This window comes from Spermophilus citellus (assembly GCF_964194105.1).
Source record: "Spermophilus citellus genome assembly, chromosome: 2".
In the NCBI taxonomy this organism is placed as follows: Eukaryota; Metazoa; Chordata; class Mammalia; order Rodentia; family Sciuridae; genus Spermophilus; species Spermophilus citellus.
Window position 1 is genome coordinate 67301292 of NC_138183.1, and position 18258 is coordinate 67319549.

At 35.1% G+C, this 18258-nt stretch overlaps 1 protein-coding gene across 2 annotated transcripts in view; it reads left to right on the forward strand.

Annotated features, from left to right (window-relative positions):
• Nucleotides 1-4194: 4194 nt before the first annotated feature.
• Nucleotides 4195-18258, forward strand: part of RFX3 (regulatory factor X3) — a 329303-nt gene continuing 315239 nt past the window's right edge. Inside the window, exon 1 of one of the 2 annotated variants that reach the window (XM_081282601.1) lies at nucleotides 4195-4414. The gene's annotated coding sequence lies outside the window, so the exon portion shown is untranslated. Of the gene's footprint in view, nucleotides 4415-4504; nucleotides 4768-18258 lie in introns of those variants that run through there. The other variant, XM_081282602.1, reaches the window with a different exon arrangement.

Consider the following 18258-nt stretch of genomic DNA (forward strand, 5'->3'; position numbering starts at 1 on the left):
ATTATATTTTTGTACTAGGATGAAAACTTAATTCCAAAGTATATGTAAGGATAGACAGACGTACTTCAGAACTGCTATCACCTGGTTTGTGTAACTTGAAGAAAAGACAATAACAAAGACAAATTTACCAAAAAACAATTGCACTGTTTTCAAGACCAAAATAGACTTTAGGTGAGGATGAGTGTGGTAGGGGGTCCTCAAAAGATTAAGTGACAGGTCATATATATTTTATTGTTGTTGTTGGGGATTGAATCCCAGTCTCTATGTAGTTTTCAATTACTTTGGTCTCTATTACCCTCTCACTGTTATTGATAATTATCAAATATCCACAGAGTTTCAAATCCAATGAAGGCTATCAGTAATCTAGTAGTCTATTTCCCTTGTGGTCTGTATAAACACTTAATACTGATTAGAAATGAAACCATTAATTTCATGAGAACTAAAGTTCTGTTTTACTCAACTGAGGAAAACAGAATATTATAATCAAATGAAAAATTTTAAAACAGGTGTTAGCTCTGCTTTATTAAAGGATTCACTACAAATTCAATGACAAATTGCCATAGAATACATTAATTTTCTGAATCCTCATACATATTTTGGAAGCACAGCTAAGGGATATCAGTATTTTTTTTCATATATACATTTCCCGTTTCAAGCATTAATACCGAAATAACTTACTGATTCCTGAATATATAGTAGATTAACAATAGGAGGAAAATCCTACTAGGTAATAATGAAAAAGAAATTTATCTTTAAGAATATGTTATAGTAATTTATAAAGTATATGATTCATACACAAAGAATCAGGGCTTCACATCTTTCAAGTGGATTTTCAGCTAAAAATGTGTTCATCTATGTCTCTGCCAGTCATTCCAATCTCAGCCTAAATTCAAAAGGCTAATTTTAAGTTCAGTTTTCTATTAACTGAGTTTTATTAACTTTGAACACTTTACAAACTGCTCCATTTTAGTTACTCAGCAAATAATTATTGCACTGATAATTTACTGAATTTGTCAAGGAGTGTAAAATGCTTTTGGTTAGGTATATTTTTACTTGAGCCCAATGTTTTACATTGCAGTAGGCAATAACTGTTACAATGGTCTAACACTGAGGGATACTTAACAAATAATGTATTTTTGAAGTGCATGTACAATAACTATGCAGCTTTCAAAATAATCCTAAAGAATCTCTTACTGGAACTGACTACTGGCAAAAGGATTTCTTGGTTCTTTTATAACTAATTACAACAGTGAATGCATATGAAGCCAGATTTAAAGTTAGGTAGTCAGTGTAGTTAGGTAAATCGGGTCTAATATCGAGTCAAATCCAAAATGGAGGCCATGCTGAGAATGAATTTCCGGAAAAGTTGAGCAACTCTTGGAATGTTAATGAAGCCCAGGAAACAGCCCCCAACAGATTTGAAGATAGCCCATCCCAAAGAAATGTTAATGAACAGCAAACTTGACTCGGAAGTGCCCAGATTACTTCTTTGGCCCACCTGTATCCCAACCCTTTGGACCTTCCCACCTACATTCCATCACCAAAAACTATAAATAAGGGAACACATTCGCCCTTCAAGGGATTCCACCTCTTGGGTTCCCTTCTTCCTCCGCAATAAGTCTTTTCTGCTGTCCTTTAATAAACGTCTAATTTTCCACTCTGACCTTGCCTCAGCGTGCTTCTCTGGTGTTATTCTTCAGCACTGGGGAAGCAAGGACTCGTCACAGGTCAACATCGGTAACACATACATAATGTGTGGCTTTCAATTCCATAGCTCGAATTGGTAGTTTGGTAATTTATTCAATGAGGTGGTAAAATCGAAAATTTCACATTAACCTCACTATGGTTAGAAGTCACCACTAATGATCTTAAAATGGGTATTATTCTACATATCCTAAATTCTAACTTTGAGGAATTCACTTAAAAGAAGTTACCTATTCCTAACTCAGAAAAAGACTAAACCACCAAGTTGGGGCCGGGGGCACTGGGAGTCTTTAAGCAGCTTAAAACTGACATTACAATGTCCTAGAACAAGGGTCACAATTTTGCTAAAAAGGCAGTCCCTTAAAGTACCTATTTATACTCTTGAGACAGTTTTGCACAAGCTTCATTATGTGATTTTCTTGCCTGAAGATTAAAAGCAGTAAATTAAAAGGGTGGGAAGGATAATAGAACTATGTTCACTGACAGCTGGAAGAAGCAACAGCTGACAGTGAGGAGACAAGAAAACTGTAACAGACAATAGAAGTAAAAAAGCAAAGCTATTCAGAGCCATGTAGTGTGAGCAAGCAGCCCTAACACCATTGCAGGACTAGAGGACTTTATCTGTAAATGTAATAAAATGAGTATTCTAAATTTGAAGAGCTGAACTGCTACTGGTCACGTCAATGAAGTAACAGTGGGTCATGAAATCTTTTACCTTTAGCTCAATGCTGTCCAATGAGTTATTATTACATGGTAACTCATAAAAATACAACTTTTATGAAATTACGGAAGGTTAACAATATTACTTTCTTAAATCTGTTGTCCCAATAGTTGGTTTCTAAATCCTTGTATTTTATGACCCAGAGAGGTAAAACTATTTCTAGAACTCTTATTTTTCCTACAATGAGAATCTTTTCTACTTAATAGTAGTGTTGCCCGGATTAAATGAGATAATGTATGCAAAACCTTAACACAGGGTCTAGGACACCAAAAAAGAAAGAAAGAAAAAAAAGAGCTCGGTATTATTTTAGCACTGGTGAACTCATGCCGGCCCAAATCCCTTATTTGCAGGTGCAAAAATTAAGCCCCAAGAGAACTGACTTCCTAAGGCTCTACTTCTAATTTATTGTCTTCGATAAGCTGCTTAGCTGCAAACATTGGAGATTTTGGGTATTGCCAGGGCCCGGGGACACGTGCCTGCTGGACTCCAGGGTGTAAAGAATTGGACGAATATGTTTGAACCATGCATTATCAATGGATGTTCCATATAGCAGGTTGTGGGCTGACAACGTTCAACATAGAAGGAAGCCATTCGTCTGCTTCAATACAGCCTGGAATGGCATGAACCTCTACTACCTTAGGCTGTCAAGTAAAGAGGCTAAGGGCGAGGCAAGAAATACAATACAGATTGAGATCAATTCCAAGTTTGGTCAACTCTGAAGAGGGATGAACACTTTGCTTGGGGGGGGGTGAAAATAACGGGGAACCAAAAATTAACGGGACAGTAGTTCAGGCAGGTGTAAGTTACCCCACCCCTCCACGCCTTTCGTCGAGGGAGCTCGCCAGGGGTTTTCTCATCCTCCGAGAAGGGCAAATTCTTGTTCTTTATTAGCACTTACTCCCAGCCCCGTAGGCTGGGAGTGATGACTTCGCCTCTTCGCTCCGGAGTGAGGGCCGCACGCGCTCCGACCTCCCTACCTCTCCGCGCCAAACCGCTGCGGGTCCGCGGGAGGCCCGCCCGCTGCCCACACGCGCCCCAGGCTCGCCTTCTCTAAGATGGCGGCGGAGGCAGCTCGCTCACACCCCGCCGCCCGCGCTTCCCGGAGTCGTGGCCTCAGTAGGCGGGAGTAGAATAGGGCGCAGACAACAGAAAGGAAAGGGCAGCTCGGACCCTCCAGTCCACCGAGGGACCCAAAGAGTCTAGTAAAGGCATAAGCCAGGAGGCAAACACTACCAGGAACACCGCTGGCGATTCACGTACGAAGCAGTGCCACATCCGGGCCCTCCGCCGAGTCCGCCCCGGAAATGATGTTTTGGGGGGGGTCGAAGGCCGTTCTTCAAAGAGGATGCTTCCCCCGCCATAGCTCGTCTCCTCACAAAGTGCCTGGGATCGCTCTTACTATTCCCATCCCTGGTTTAGCCATTACCCTCTCATGGCTCTGGGGCTTCTCTGCACAAAGCTGGCTGCGGTGACCCACAATTCTTTCTTTACAGAAAGTATTCCTCGTATTCTAACTCTAAAGTCTCCTCGGCTTGACCAAATTGTGTAGTAGCGTTCGTCCGAGAGGACTTCTAGTGACGGCAGGCCTGGCCAAGCCTAAGCGCACTTCTTCGGAGTCCCTAAATCAGAATCCCGTGCTCTCCGCCATCCCTCCGCCCGCCCGGGTTCGGAGCCTTGTCAGTCAGGGTGGTGAGCCCGCCCCTTCCGGCGACTCCGCCGGCCCGCCTCCTCCCCTCTTCCCTCCCCCACCCCTCCCCGTGCGAGTGTCTCCCTCTCCCTCTCGCTCCCTCTCTCTCTCCCTCTCTCTCTTTTGTGAGTTATAGCAACCGTTGCCTTGTGAATCAAGCGCCATAGTCACCGTAGTCCTGGCGACTGTTACCCATCAACAACAACTACTCCTCTCCTCCTCCTCCTCCTCTTCCTCCTCCTCCTCCCCACCACCACCATCTCCATCACCCACCAACAACACCACAATAATCCACAGCCAAGGTGAATATTCTTCGGTCTCTACATGTGTGTGGGAGCGTGTGGATGCGTGTGAACGCGTGTGTCCGTGCGTGTGTGTGTTCGTGTGTGCGAGCGGAGCGTGGCTGTGCGGGGTCTCACTCCTGACACCGGGCTGCTGCTCCGGCGCGGCAGCCGAGGGGCTCTGTCCCCGGCTTGTTTACAATGGACCCTGCGCGCCACGGCGGGGTCGGGGGTGTGGGCGCCGCGCCGCCCGCTGGCCCTCCCCGGCCCTCGGCGGCCGCACTTCAGGGATGGAGCGGGAGCGCGGGGGGCTGAGAGCCGAGCCGGAGAGGGAGCCACAGTTTTCCGATGCCGATGCTGGATCTTTCCCTTAGGTCTGGTGAGAGGAGGAGGGTCAGGTGAAGAGATAAGGGATTTTTTTTTGCCCCCGTTCTTTTTCAAAGCTGCTTGTTTCCTTTTTCTTTGAAAACCGAAATAGATAACAATGTGCGGCCGGGTGGGGGGACCCAAGAGGTGGTATTTTGTTGTTGTTGTTGTTCACTTGTGGGGCCTTGTTATGGGTTTTGTTATTTTTATCCTCATACATCCGTGAACTTTTCCCACCGCCTATTCCCTTCATTTTTGCCCCTCTTTGCTTGGTGCTAAATGATTAGCTGCTCTTCTTTGACCATCATCAGCTTCATGGTTTTCTTTTTTCTTTTAAAATTGTATTTTCTTTGTGCTGCAAACAGTCTTAATATCCATTCAGCACTCTTCCCTCCCCCCCTCCCGCCCCAACCCCTTGCACATACATTGAAACCCGGGGCCTCTTCGCTGGGCTCTCTGTTGCACAGGGAAAGAGATTTTTTTTTTTTTTTTTTTTTTTTAAAGTCAGTCTCTGTCTCTCTCTTTTGGTGTGTGTGTGTGTGTGTGTGTGTGTGTGTGTGTGTGTGCGCTTGCGCTTGCGCTTGTGATTTAAACCGGATGCAGGGTATCTGTTGTACTTGGGTTAGTAGTTATTGACAGTGCTTTATCCTTCTTGTGGAGATGGGAGGGAGTAGTAGTGAGGTTCCATTTCGCTTTGATGAACCTCCCCTCCCCACAGTGGAGTGTTAACAATTTTCATTGTGGTTATGAGACTTCGTGTGTGATGAACAGGGAAAGGACACAAGGAAGCTTTCGAGAACTCACTTCACAATGTTATTTGTGACAGTTATGGTACTTTAAGAGGTTTTTTTTTTTTTTCATCATTTCCCTTTGAGAGTTGAAATTGAAGTCAAGTTGTTCATAAAGAATGCATGAAGCTTCTCAACTTGAAACGTGTGTATATTTCACTTTCTTTGTGGTTGTTAAGATCTAGGCATGTGTGTACTTAACATATATTTTTTATTTACTTTTTTATTTTCTTTGGACAGTGAACTTAAACCTGCTAGGAAGAGGGAACTTCTTCTTCTTTTTTTCCCCCAAGAAAATGTTTTTCTCTGCAGATTTGAGTACTTATCAGTCCTCAAATAGTAGGGTTCTTGATTAAAGCTAACCTGGTTTTACAGATCTCTTAATTTTGTTCATTTTTCAGTCTAACTTTTAATTGATTATCAGTCAAAAGTATTGTAAATGAATGTATACTAAAACAGATATAATGTACTATTATAGTTGCACATATTGTAATTTCCAATTTAGATTTTAAAATACTTATTTAAACAGTATTCTTTGTAACAGCAAACATATATTGATTAACTGACAGCAGCCTGTGAATAATATGACAGCATTAATTATTCTTGAGATTGTCAATGAGCAAGTTGGGTAATTATAATGCTATTTAGGCTACTATTTTAAAATAGGAGTTAGGGTTTAATAAAACTTCCTTTTTCGTTTTCTTGTGATTCCTATTTTAAATGCAGATGATATTTTATTCGAAAGGAAGTTTTCTTCAGCACTCACATCTCTTTCTAATCATCCCCTCCCCAACCTAAATTCCATGAAAATTTCTCTGACTAACTTGTATTTTTTTTTTTCTGTTCAGATGAGTGTCAAATGCCTGAACACTTTTGGATGGTGAAGCTCCTGGGTCCTATAAACTGTCTCTGAAGTTAATAGGAGTTTTGCTGTCTTGGGATAGTTTTAGATCTTATGCCATTTACATAAGTTTCAGTCAAGTAGATTATATATATTCTACAATGTTATGTATAGTATTTTTATTTGCAGTGTCTAAAAACATTTTGAGGCATTTTACTTGTGTGTTTTAGATTTTCTAAAGTTTAAATTTAGGTTCACAAACTGATTTGAAAGCAGAGTTTAAATTGAATTTGACTTCTTAACCAATTTTAAAGCATGCATGTGGTATAAAAGTTGCTGTTAGAGATACTTAGGGCTCAAGTAAATGAAAATTATTCATATGGATTGGTTAAATAATAATCATAAATATTAACAAAACAAATGACATTTAAAATTAAATACAGAGGTAAATACTCAGCATTTAGTTCATTCTTTCTGTAATATTTTTCCTAGAAGAGTGTATGCTATGTGTTGGTATAGCTTTCAGTTTTTAGACTATCAGAAATCTGAAAGTAATCATGCTTTCAAACTATATTCACTAGTAACTTTGTTTGAGTAGCTAAATATCGTTTATTTTATATTATAATGCTTTTCAGTCTTTTTGTATTGTTTTTCCTATGAATTATATTAAACCATATAGGACATAGGCATAGTAAATTTACATGTATGTAGTAACCTAATAATGTATTCCTAGAAGTTTGCATCGTTTTACAACGTTTTCATTATATAGAGGTAGTTGTGCCTGATTTCTGAAATACTGTGTTATTCTTCAGTATTCAAATAGTCTTGTACTCTACTTAGGTACTCAATTAAAAGGTTTATAGTTGAAAAGCTTGAAATTCTTTAACCTTAAACAATTTTTTTAACCTTTAACAAATTTATGGTAATTTTTTTTAACCATTAAAGGATAACAAAAAAACAAATGAATCCTAAGATAGTTGCCATGCACTATTTGAATGATAAGGTTACTTTTGGGTGATGTTTTTCATTATTCTGGAGAAAGTTGGTATTATGTATGCATTCCTCTAAACTTCCAACTCAGGGATAATAAGTATCACTGTATTTTCAAACTGTAGGTGGTACATAATTTTGCTTTTCAGATTTTAAATTATGTGTATGTTTGTGTATATTTTTAAAGAATGGGTGTCAGGTGTGTAGTAAGAGTTAATTTTTTTTCCCCCTGATCTGAGCAGTCTAATAGGATTGTTACTTTGTTGTTAATATCTACACTGAGAATATAAGAAATGAAAATACTAAATAAGTAGTCTTTTTAAATGATGAATATGCTGGTTGTTTATTCTTTTATGTTGAGCATCTGACTAAATATCCTTTGTTCTCAGTTTATAAAAATAGTTTGCTTAAGTAAATCATTTGCCTTTAACTCTTTGGATATCCTAGTAGCTACCACAAAATGGCTTATAAATTCCTTGTTGTTCACAGGTGCATAGCGTTCCCATATTTTGGAAATCCAAGATAAGTAGATTTGACTAAATCTAGTGTGTTAGAGACAGATGGCTGCTTTAAACAGGTGTCACTTTCATTTTTTTACTGCATTGTGTTGGGACTTCCACAGGGGTTCACAAAAGGGCTGTCTAAAGCAGGTGGCATCCTTTGCTTTTGTCTTTGGTTAGGTATTTTAGAGTTAATTATTTTCCTAGGAAGAGTTTTTTTTTTTTTTTTAAGTAAAATTTTTGTACTGTCCTCTTTGAACTACTGAAGATTGGTCATAGCTCATGTCTAAGTATCCCTGTATTTTCAAGCTGTAGAACTTGTAGATGCTTTTATAAACTATTTATCAATTTTTACAAATAATGACAAATTCTCTTTGAATCCAGAAAAAGAATGTGGAAGCTCCTTACACATTCAAAGGTCAAATTTATCTGAAGCAAAAGGATTTGACTAAAGTGAAATTTGGTTAACATGATAAGTCAATTTTAACCATTTCATACTTAGAATAATTTTTTTGGATGATGTTATTTTAATTTGAGTGATATGTTTTAGAAACAGATTTTTTTTTGTTTCATATTTTAAAACAAAAAATTTCCTGACCTATTTTAGTTGCTGCTATAAAATTTGTAGAGTTCTTTTAAAATGAAAATTGTTTTAAGCATTAGAGTTTAAAAATATATGCTGGAGTAAATAAAAGAGTATCAACCTATTGATTTCTAAGGTTTATTTTCACTCTGTGATTCCATCGCTTTTTTTTTGTAGGAATTTTGCACATCTTATAACAGATGCACCAGAGGGTGCTGTGTTGTTATCAATGTTAGATTATTATAACTAAAAATGTGAAATGATTAGCACTTTTATTTAAAGAAAAAAAATTTAATTACCTGTGTATTCAAATATATAGTCTTATTTCTGTGGAGTTTAAAATTTAATGTACTGTCTCATTGGCACTTTTATATTGAAGTGTGTGTATTATTGCAACACATAACGTACTAAAGTTGAAATCTTTGATGTAGTCAATGTCATCAGTAGTCCTTATAAATTAAAATATATGCAGATTTTTGAATATCAAAAATTTATTTTAACTTGAGAAAAACATAACCTGGTGTTTTGGTTTTCTAGAATTTGATATTGCTGGCACATATCAGTATTTACATGTTCCTATAACACTTTTATATAGCATAATTAGTGATAGGCTTTCATGGCATAATGTTCAGAAATATACCTGAAAAGTATGAATGTTTATGGTGGCTAAGTGAAGGCAAATATGGTGGTTATCATGCTTAATAATCAACAATAATAATATAAAAAATTATCTAGATAAATCAGTTCCTGCTTTATGCTGTTGGAGTAGTCTGGCTTATTTTTTTTTTTTTTTGTAAATATTGATTTTATTTTTTAAATACATGACAGCGGGATACATTACAATTCTTATTACACATATAGATCTGGCTTGGTTTTTGAATTCTGCTTATTATCAGCAAAGTTTTAGATTCTCTGCCTTATTCTGTGCCTTATACTTCTAAAGTAGGAACAATTTTCTGTATCTGGAGAGATTTTTTTAGAGCTGTTGAATCTGGTATTTTGGGCTGCTTCTTGCACATCAGTTCTTTTCACAACAATATACTCTCAAAGGTGAATACTGACACAGTGGTGTCTTCCCCAAGTAACCTTTGAAAGGTAAAGATTCATTAAAGGAACTTTTAATTCTTGATCATGGATGTATTCCACATTAAACTATAATCAGCTAATGGTGATAATTTTAAAAAGTAACTTTATAAAGTATAACAATTTATGTGGTGGAATGTGTCAAAGAATATAAAAAGTCATTAGAGAGTAACAATATTTTTAAATACTGGTCTTAACTAAAGAAGGTTAGGCATTTTTTCTGTAAAAAAAATATAGTCCCACAGTTTACTAGTTAGTCAATGACACCGTGATTTTTAAAAGTATATGGCAAATTGTATTGTTTAGAAATCTTTATATTTGAAGTTTTGGGTTTCATATCAAAGTACAGCATGTACATCATTAAAATGATCAGTTATAAAACTGCGTTGTATTTAGAGTATCAATACAAAAATGCATGGTTTGAGTATATTAAAGGCTAAGAACACAGGCTTGGAGTCAGATTTCAGATAATCTTATTAGCTGTATGACCTGGGACAAGTTATTTGCCTTCACTTAGCCTCAGTTTTCTCATTTGAAAGATAGGGTAAATCTTAGGGTTTTTGTGAAAATTAAAAGATAATTTATGTAATGTAGAGTAGTTAGTCTTTGTTGTGGAATACCTGTTGGTTATTTTTATTAGGAAATGTTTAGATACCTATTGTAACCTTTTTGCTACTTAGTTATCATTCGAACATGATCCTTGGTGACCATTTATTTTCTAATGTGGCTGAAGTTCTGAAAGACTTTGTCCACTAGTCCAAGTTATTAAGTAATTATTCTTTTTTCTCTCCTTTTTAAAAATAAAACAAGACCATGAAGATATCTTTCAGTCACAGGTTTGGATTGCCATTTGATAATCAGTCTTGTTACCACATTGAATTAAAAGAATGTTAGTCCAAAATTATGTTTTAGTTTTACTCTGCAGCCATATTATAGTGGGGCTCCTTCTACTACATTCACATAATTCTACTGGTCTAGGGATTTCAGATTAAGAACTAATGATGTAACATTTCATTGTGTCTTACACTTCCCATTGTCCATTTCATTATCCTATTTAGATTTTCCTCTTCACGTTTCACGTGAATTTGTTTGAGATCATTTTGAGCCTTATTTATAAACTTCATATTAAATCTAGTCATTACTATATAATAGGATATTCTGGTCAATTTTATAAAGATGAGTTGTTCAAGGAATTATTCTGCAGGTCTATAATATATTGCTTATTATTGTTATTTACTGAGGGTATGAAATATATGAAGTCAGCTCTGGTCTTCCTATAACAATAAGGAATTTTGGAATTAATTTGCTAACTCCTATCTTAGATTGTAAAGTAATCTTTGAACATTATCCAGAATAATATATGAAATTACAGAGGGGAAATGTCTTCTCTGGCTTCCTTTCTTTGGATGTTAGAAATGTTTAGCATTTTGAAGTTGGAAGCTAAATATAAAGTTGCTGTTTGGTAATTTGATACATTTTTATTCTTTTGAGCAATTTGATTAAGAATGAATGTTTTTCTTATTTTAGAGTGATTTAAATGGTTTTAATCTTTGTCAAAGTAGAAAAATTATGATTAACACATTCCATCTGAAAAATTTGTCTGATAGTCATCTTTTCCCCCCAAAGCATTGTATATTGTACCAACTTTTTGTTTGCCTTTCATTTTATCTGCTCCTATCTTCCCCCATCTTGTGTTTAATTAATTATATGACCCCCCCTTTACGTTATTTTTATAATTAGCCCCATCACATAAATGAGACTTACTCTCAACTCAGCCATCTCCTCTGCTTGTGAATTTGACACATTTTAAAGAAACTTTGCAAAAAAGTCTAGGAAATAGGGCTTTACATGGGAATATTATTTTCAGTCATCTATTATTTTCTTACAATATCTGACTACTCTCTTTAACAAATATATAACCTTATTTCACTAATGATGTACCTAAGTGTAGTTTTGATTCAGAATTCTCCCTCATTATGAGTTTGTTCTTGCCTCTAGCTAAGTATTTTAGGGTTAATCTCTAGTTTAGTCTCTAATTTGCACAGTCACATATGCCTGTCTGTTGCTGACTTTTTTAACTCCTGGATTCTTTCTCATTTAGAAATACCCAGTCAGTACAACTTGTCTTTATTTTATATTACTTGGACAAGGAGTCCCAGAGGTTCTTGATGTTTCCTGTTTAGGCAAAAATAGGTATGGGATAATAGGAACTGAATCAGTGATAAGAGAGTAAGAAAAATTAAGTATATTAGTTGGTGAGAGGAGACAGATAAATTAAGATGTGGTAGAAAAGGAAATGAGAGACAGTGACTAGGTGAGAAATTAAGGACTTCAAAAGTACCAGCAAAATAAGTACAAAGAGGAGACAACAAAAGTACTCAGTTTGCCCCTAAGTGTGAAACCTTAGCCTAGTCACTTAAATTCTGTAGGTCTCAGCCTTTCCATCTGTAAAATGAAACAGTAGGACTTTGTAATCTCCAAAGCTCTTTCCAACACTAATAGTCTCTGATTCCATGCCAAAATTGGCACTGGGAAAATGAAGCATGCCAATAACATAGAGCCAGGAATTGGTGATTGCTTTACCTATGTTCTGAAAGGCTAGCATGTTGCTTGCCCTTGCTGCTTCTAGTAACAACAACAAAGAAATAAAACTCTAAACCTGACACTAGGATAATGACCATACCTATGGCAAAGTGTCAGAAGGTTCTACCATTTCATTGGTTCTAGTAGAGAGGATGGCCAAGTGCCCTGATTTGCTCACCCACATAGGAATTATCTGAGCCTCACAGCTTGAGTTCCTGCTGGAGCCAGCTTCACTATGTATGTGTGCCAGACAAGTGTCTGACAGTTGGGGCTCCTGCCTGTGGCTCACCAATGAGTTATTTAAAACTGGACATAATTTCACAAGAATGTGGATAGATGAGAGAGAGAGACAGGCAGACCAGAAGCACTACAAAGTAATTTAGGTTTCTGTTGATTTCATTTTTTACATTTCTCTATTTATAAAATCCTTGACTTTTTCATCCCCTCTCCCCTCCCCCCAATACTATTCAACTGGTGTTTGAAATGAGCTCAAATCCTGTCAAGGTCTGGGCAAGTTCAGACACTCTTTGGACTACTTTGAAGCCCTGGTCTGGAAGCATTGCCATCATCCACACTAGTCTTCTCTTATATTTCTACACTAGTAATAATTATTACTTTTATTTTGAATATGGCTTGTACTTAGATAATTTTTTTTTTTATAAATGGAATGCTTCACAAATTTGCATGCTATTCTTGTGTTGGGGCCATGATAATCTCTGTATCATTCCAATTTGTATGTGCTGTGGAAGTGAGCATGATATTCATTCTTTTAATTCAGATTTGGTATCAGAAAAACTGTTATGTCTTTTGGTTAAGTCATCTGCATTTTCATAAAATTTTAGTGTGGTAAGTAGATGTCAGGATTTTTAGAGCAGGACTAGCTAAGAACAGAAGCATTTTTGCTTAATTCAGGAAAAGTCACATATTCTACTATACCTCAATTCTTTTGCCAGCCTAATAGGGAAGTGAATGAAAGATTAAGAGACTCTAATTACTATTATTATTAAGTTAAAATTTTTTAGTTGTTAATGAACCTTTATTTTATCTATCTATCTATCTATCTATCTATCTATCTATTTATATGTGGTGCTAAGAATTGAACCCAGTGCCTCACTAGTGCTAGGCAAGTGCTCTACCCCTGAGCTACAACCCCAGCCCCATTATTATAATTTTTAAAAATTATTTTTGAGTGCTATTTTTAGTTGGTTAATGTAAAAACATTCAAGTTTCTGAACTACATTCAGATTTGTATGCTTAATAGCATATGTTTATTTCAATATAACCATCATCCTTAGAATGCATCTGGTTCTCTTAATTTTCAGTCATTTAGTATACCTTAATTTGCAAAACCATCTTAGAGTTGCATATTACTTGACTTGGGAGTTAAGTTTCTTTCTTCCATACTTTAGTTATGGAATAATGGGAGATGTTGCTATAGTAGAGTGGGAAGAAGCAGATAATATTTAAAAATCATATCCTATTTTTCTTATTGATACCAGTGCCTTATATATTCTTCCCAGTTCATTTTCCTGGATTGTGAAGTTTTGGTGGGGTTAGGACTCCAGATAGGCATTGTGAAGTAACTCAGAAAATCCACCATCTTTTCCAAATTTCTTCTCTTTTCTGCTAGACTATTGTACTGAGAACATATATTTTTTGTGAGAGTAGGCATTTTATTACTTTAATAAAATACTTATTACATTATTAAATTATTACTTCTAAAGTTTGAGTGTATTTCTACTTAGTGGTTCCTTTTCTTCTACACATTGAATATATCTGTAAATGTCTGTTCATTAGGATACTAGTGGATATAAAACAATATCTTTCTCTTTTAAGGAGGCTGTATTGTGATTTAGTCACGCACAGATTCAGATAGGTAGGAATAAAATAACGAAATAATGAGAAAAACTAGTTCATGCATTAAATGATTCCCTAAATCTTTCTCTTAAAATTTTGCTGTAGATAGGTGATTTTGTGGTATAATTTTTGAAATAAAACCTAGGTTTTTCTTCTGCTACTGGTGTTGACATTTTAAATAACCCAAGAGTATATCTGTAACAACAGGCTTTTACTGATTGGCATCTGATTATATCTGATAACAATCTAAGAGAGGAGTTTTGAAGAAGTGTCAGCTTAAGGGTCATTAATAAAAAAACATAAGTAACTAATAATCTGGAAATCACTTCTAAAGCTTTAAATGTGTAACATGTATTTGACTGTGCCTCAGTGAGAACTCAACATGAAAAATTTATACACAGAGACTAGATAAACTTAGATTCTTTGTTTTACAACTTGATTATACTGAATGCTTCTAAAAAGGGTGTTTAAAAATGCTTTACATTTTTATGGTATACTTATAACATGGAATTTAGCTTAAAACTGTTTTGTATATATGAGTGTTTATGTGTGTACACTTTTAGAAAGTAATTTTAATGATATGTGGCTTAGTGCTGTAGAACTTACCAGTACCTTTTTTATTTTTTATTTATTTATTTTTTTTGCTTACTGGTTTTTGAATTATATATCTTGGAATAGTATTAGGGACATTTAACATTTACCTCAGTGCTATTTTCTGGAGACAAAGAAAAGCAGGGGAATGGTTTAAGTTCTTTGAATTACTTTTGTGTGATGTTAGAAATAGTTTTTAATAGTGCCTCACATTACCTGATGAGTTTTAGAGATATTTTTAGTTCATAAAGGCCATGAATGTTGAATTGAATTAAATTATAGTTAAAGACAAAAAATGTAATTAATTTAAATTATACTAGGATAAAATATTGTGCTGCTGGATCAACATTTGATCTGTTCCTTTATTTTTTAGAAGTCTGCTGAGTTTTGAAATTTAAAACCTTTAAATAATATTGAATGGGTAAAGCTATATAATAGATGTGGATTTATATTTCAGCAAAGGTATAAGAACCATAAGGCTTTGAAGTGAGGAGGGATTTTTAAAAATCTTTGAACTTGGAAAGAGATGTATTTTAATATTTTAACTGGGTTAGGATTGCCTGAGCACATTTGAGTTTGAGAGGAATGCAAGTGACCATGGACTGGAGATAAAGATCAGAGTAATTTGTGAGAGAAGGTCATATTAGCGACCCTGATATTCTACTCACCTCCAGCCTGCTGCCCTGGATAAACTTAGAAGTAATTATTTTTGTTGCATGACATAAGCCTATAAAATTATGTTTTTGTTTATTTCCATTGCTGTGTGGAATTTCCCAAATATGTATTGGAAATTCCAGCTTACCTTTTGGGTTACAAACCTTAGAAATAATGCCAATAGATGGCACATTACCTAGAACACCAGCTTAATCTGAAAGACTGAGGTAAAAATGAAGGTAAATGGGAGCGGGATTGTGTAATTCAAAACACCAGAATGTGAACAGTTGCTAGTATAATGTAAAGAAAAAGAAGGATCATATCAGGGCCCACGTGTGAATCCTGGTTTGCTATATTCAACGTATCTAATAATAATGTAGGTATTACTGACAATATTTGTAGTATTTGTTTAAAAAATATTATAGCAAAGGTCTAAGAAATACCTGGATATATCACTATATAAGCATTTGGTTGTTTTGGGATTGGCTAACTTCACTTAACATTATCTTCTCTGACTCCATCCATTTACCTGCAAATGCCATGATTTTATACTAAGTTGCTGAGTCTGGCTTTGAACTCACAGTCCTCCTGCCTTAGCCTCCCAAACTGCTGGGATTACAGGCATGTGCCATTACACACCTGGAAGGTTCTGGAACCTTTGTCTTTTATGGTATGAAGTTTGACTTTCTAGATGATATATATAGAAAAGCATTAAGTTGATATGTTGTATCAGGTGTTCTTGTAATTACTATGAAAAAATAACAAAATATTTTCATTTGGGATATCTGCTTATCTGATATCTAAAACAGTTTATGTTTGGGAAACCAATATATATTGAAACACTGTATACCATAAAGTACATATTCTTAAAACTTTCTGCATTTTGAAATATTTAAAACTCATATTAAAGTAGAATAGTATCATGAACTGCCATGTACTCATCACATAGATATAAAAATTATTATTTTTTACTGTTCTTAAAGGTATAAAATTTGAAATATTTGTTTATTGAAATAAACTTGAACCCTTCTTGAATTCTGTGTTGCTTTGAAAATTTTTAAATCTTATGTTAAGAACAGATTCAATGTAGACTTAAATTAATGCTTATGTTGAGGGCAAAATATTTAAAAGTGATTATCTTCATATTGTTTCAGCATTAAATTAGGAAGGTTGTTTTCACTTGCTGGTTAGTCTTTTGTTTAGTAATTTCAGCCTCCTGGTTTTGAAATGTGATAAAAAAGTAGCAAGTACAAGGACAGAAGCTCTTGTTTGCAGGATGCAGAAAGAAAACTGTCTTGAGGTATACTTCTCAGATGTGAAATGGAATTAATCTTTTGTTTGTCATTGTTTTAACTTCTTTGGGTAGGTTTGGGTAAATAGTTAAAATCATTTTGTAAGTTGATAAAGGAAAAGAGCCTACTGTCTTCTGGTATGTTTCCTTCGAAGTTAGCTGCTCAGTTAGTAGGACATATTTTAAGTTGTTTATAGTAGAATATAAAGGAAGAGACACACAAAAGCTAGTGTACTAATAATTTGTGATAGCATTGAAAGCTGTTTAATATTATTTATTATCTTCAGTAATGAGGAGATTCCCTAATTTTTTTTATCCTACTGAGGCCAGATAGAAGGAAGCACATTTCTAATTTTAAAGTCTATAGCAAACAACAACAAAAACAAAAAACACCTTAAACATTGTTTATGTTGAAAACTATTATGATATGAACTAATGTATAATAAAATAATAATTAATGGTATTTGAATATACAACACAATGTAGATCTAAATCTCTTGATTAAAAATATTATATTGTTAGAAACTAAATGACAGCATGAAAAAATAAATACATTAAATAAGGTCTCTATTTTTAATTTGTGTATAGCTTTAATTACTAAATTTCTGTGTGATCCAGTGTGCATTAGAAATGTATGTGACATTAGAAGATTTTGTAGCAGTCTTTTAAATATTTCTATTCCAGGATAACTATCCAGACTGAATAATAAAGTGATGTGCAATAACTAAAACTATGCTCTAATTAAATGATTTTATCCCATAACTAACTACCATTTCTTTTCTCAAAGGGCTATATTTAATTCTTTTTGCCATTAGGAAATACCTATGCTAAGTGATCCTGGATATTAGATTTTCCTGCTTTTCAGAAGTAGATGGAAGACGTAGTATAAGAAGAAAACACCAGTACAATGTTTAATGAGTCAGTATTGAACCAAACATAAATGTAACCCTGCAAAAAAAAAAAAAAATCATTAAATATATATGCTAATTTCAGTAATATTTATAGTACATTTTGTTATGAATGTAATGCAATATCAATTTCAACATTATACCAACTTTCTATGCTTTCAGATTCCTTATACTTAAAATCAAAATCAAATTGTTATTTTTTTTTCTTTCTTTCCTTTTTTTTTTTGTAGCAGGGATGGAACCTAGGGGTGCTTTACCACTGAACTACATCTCCAATTCTTGTTTTTTATTTTGAGACAGGGTCTTGCTAGCTTGCTGAGGCTTTGAATTTGTGATTCTCCTGCCTCAGCTTCCTCAGTTGCTAGGATTATAGGCATGTGCCACTGCAACTTGTTTATTTGGCTTTTTAAAAAATATAGTTTTCTAGTTGTAGATGGACATAACTTTAATTATTTATTTATTTTATGTGGTGCTAAGGATTGAACCCAATGCCTCACACGTGCTAGGTGAGCGCTTCACTACTGAGCCACAAGCCAGCCCATGCTTATTTGGCTTTTTATTGTTTTATATTCCATGTAGTATTTTCTGTGCTTTTAGATATCTCATACTTAAATTCAAAGTATAATTTTATTTGGCATTTTATTATTTTATGTTTCATATAGTATCAATAAAAGCACAGGTACCAGGCTCAGTGGCACCACCTGTAGTTCCAGTGACATGGGAGACTGAGGAAGGAGTATACAAGTTCAGAAGTGGCCTCATTAACTTATCGAGTCCTTGTCTCAAAAAATGAAAAGGAATGAGAATGTGGCTCTGTGGCTAAGCTCCCG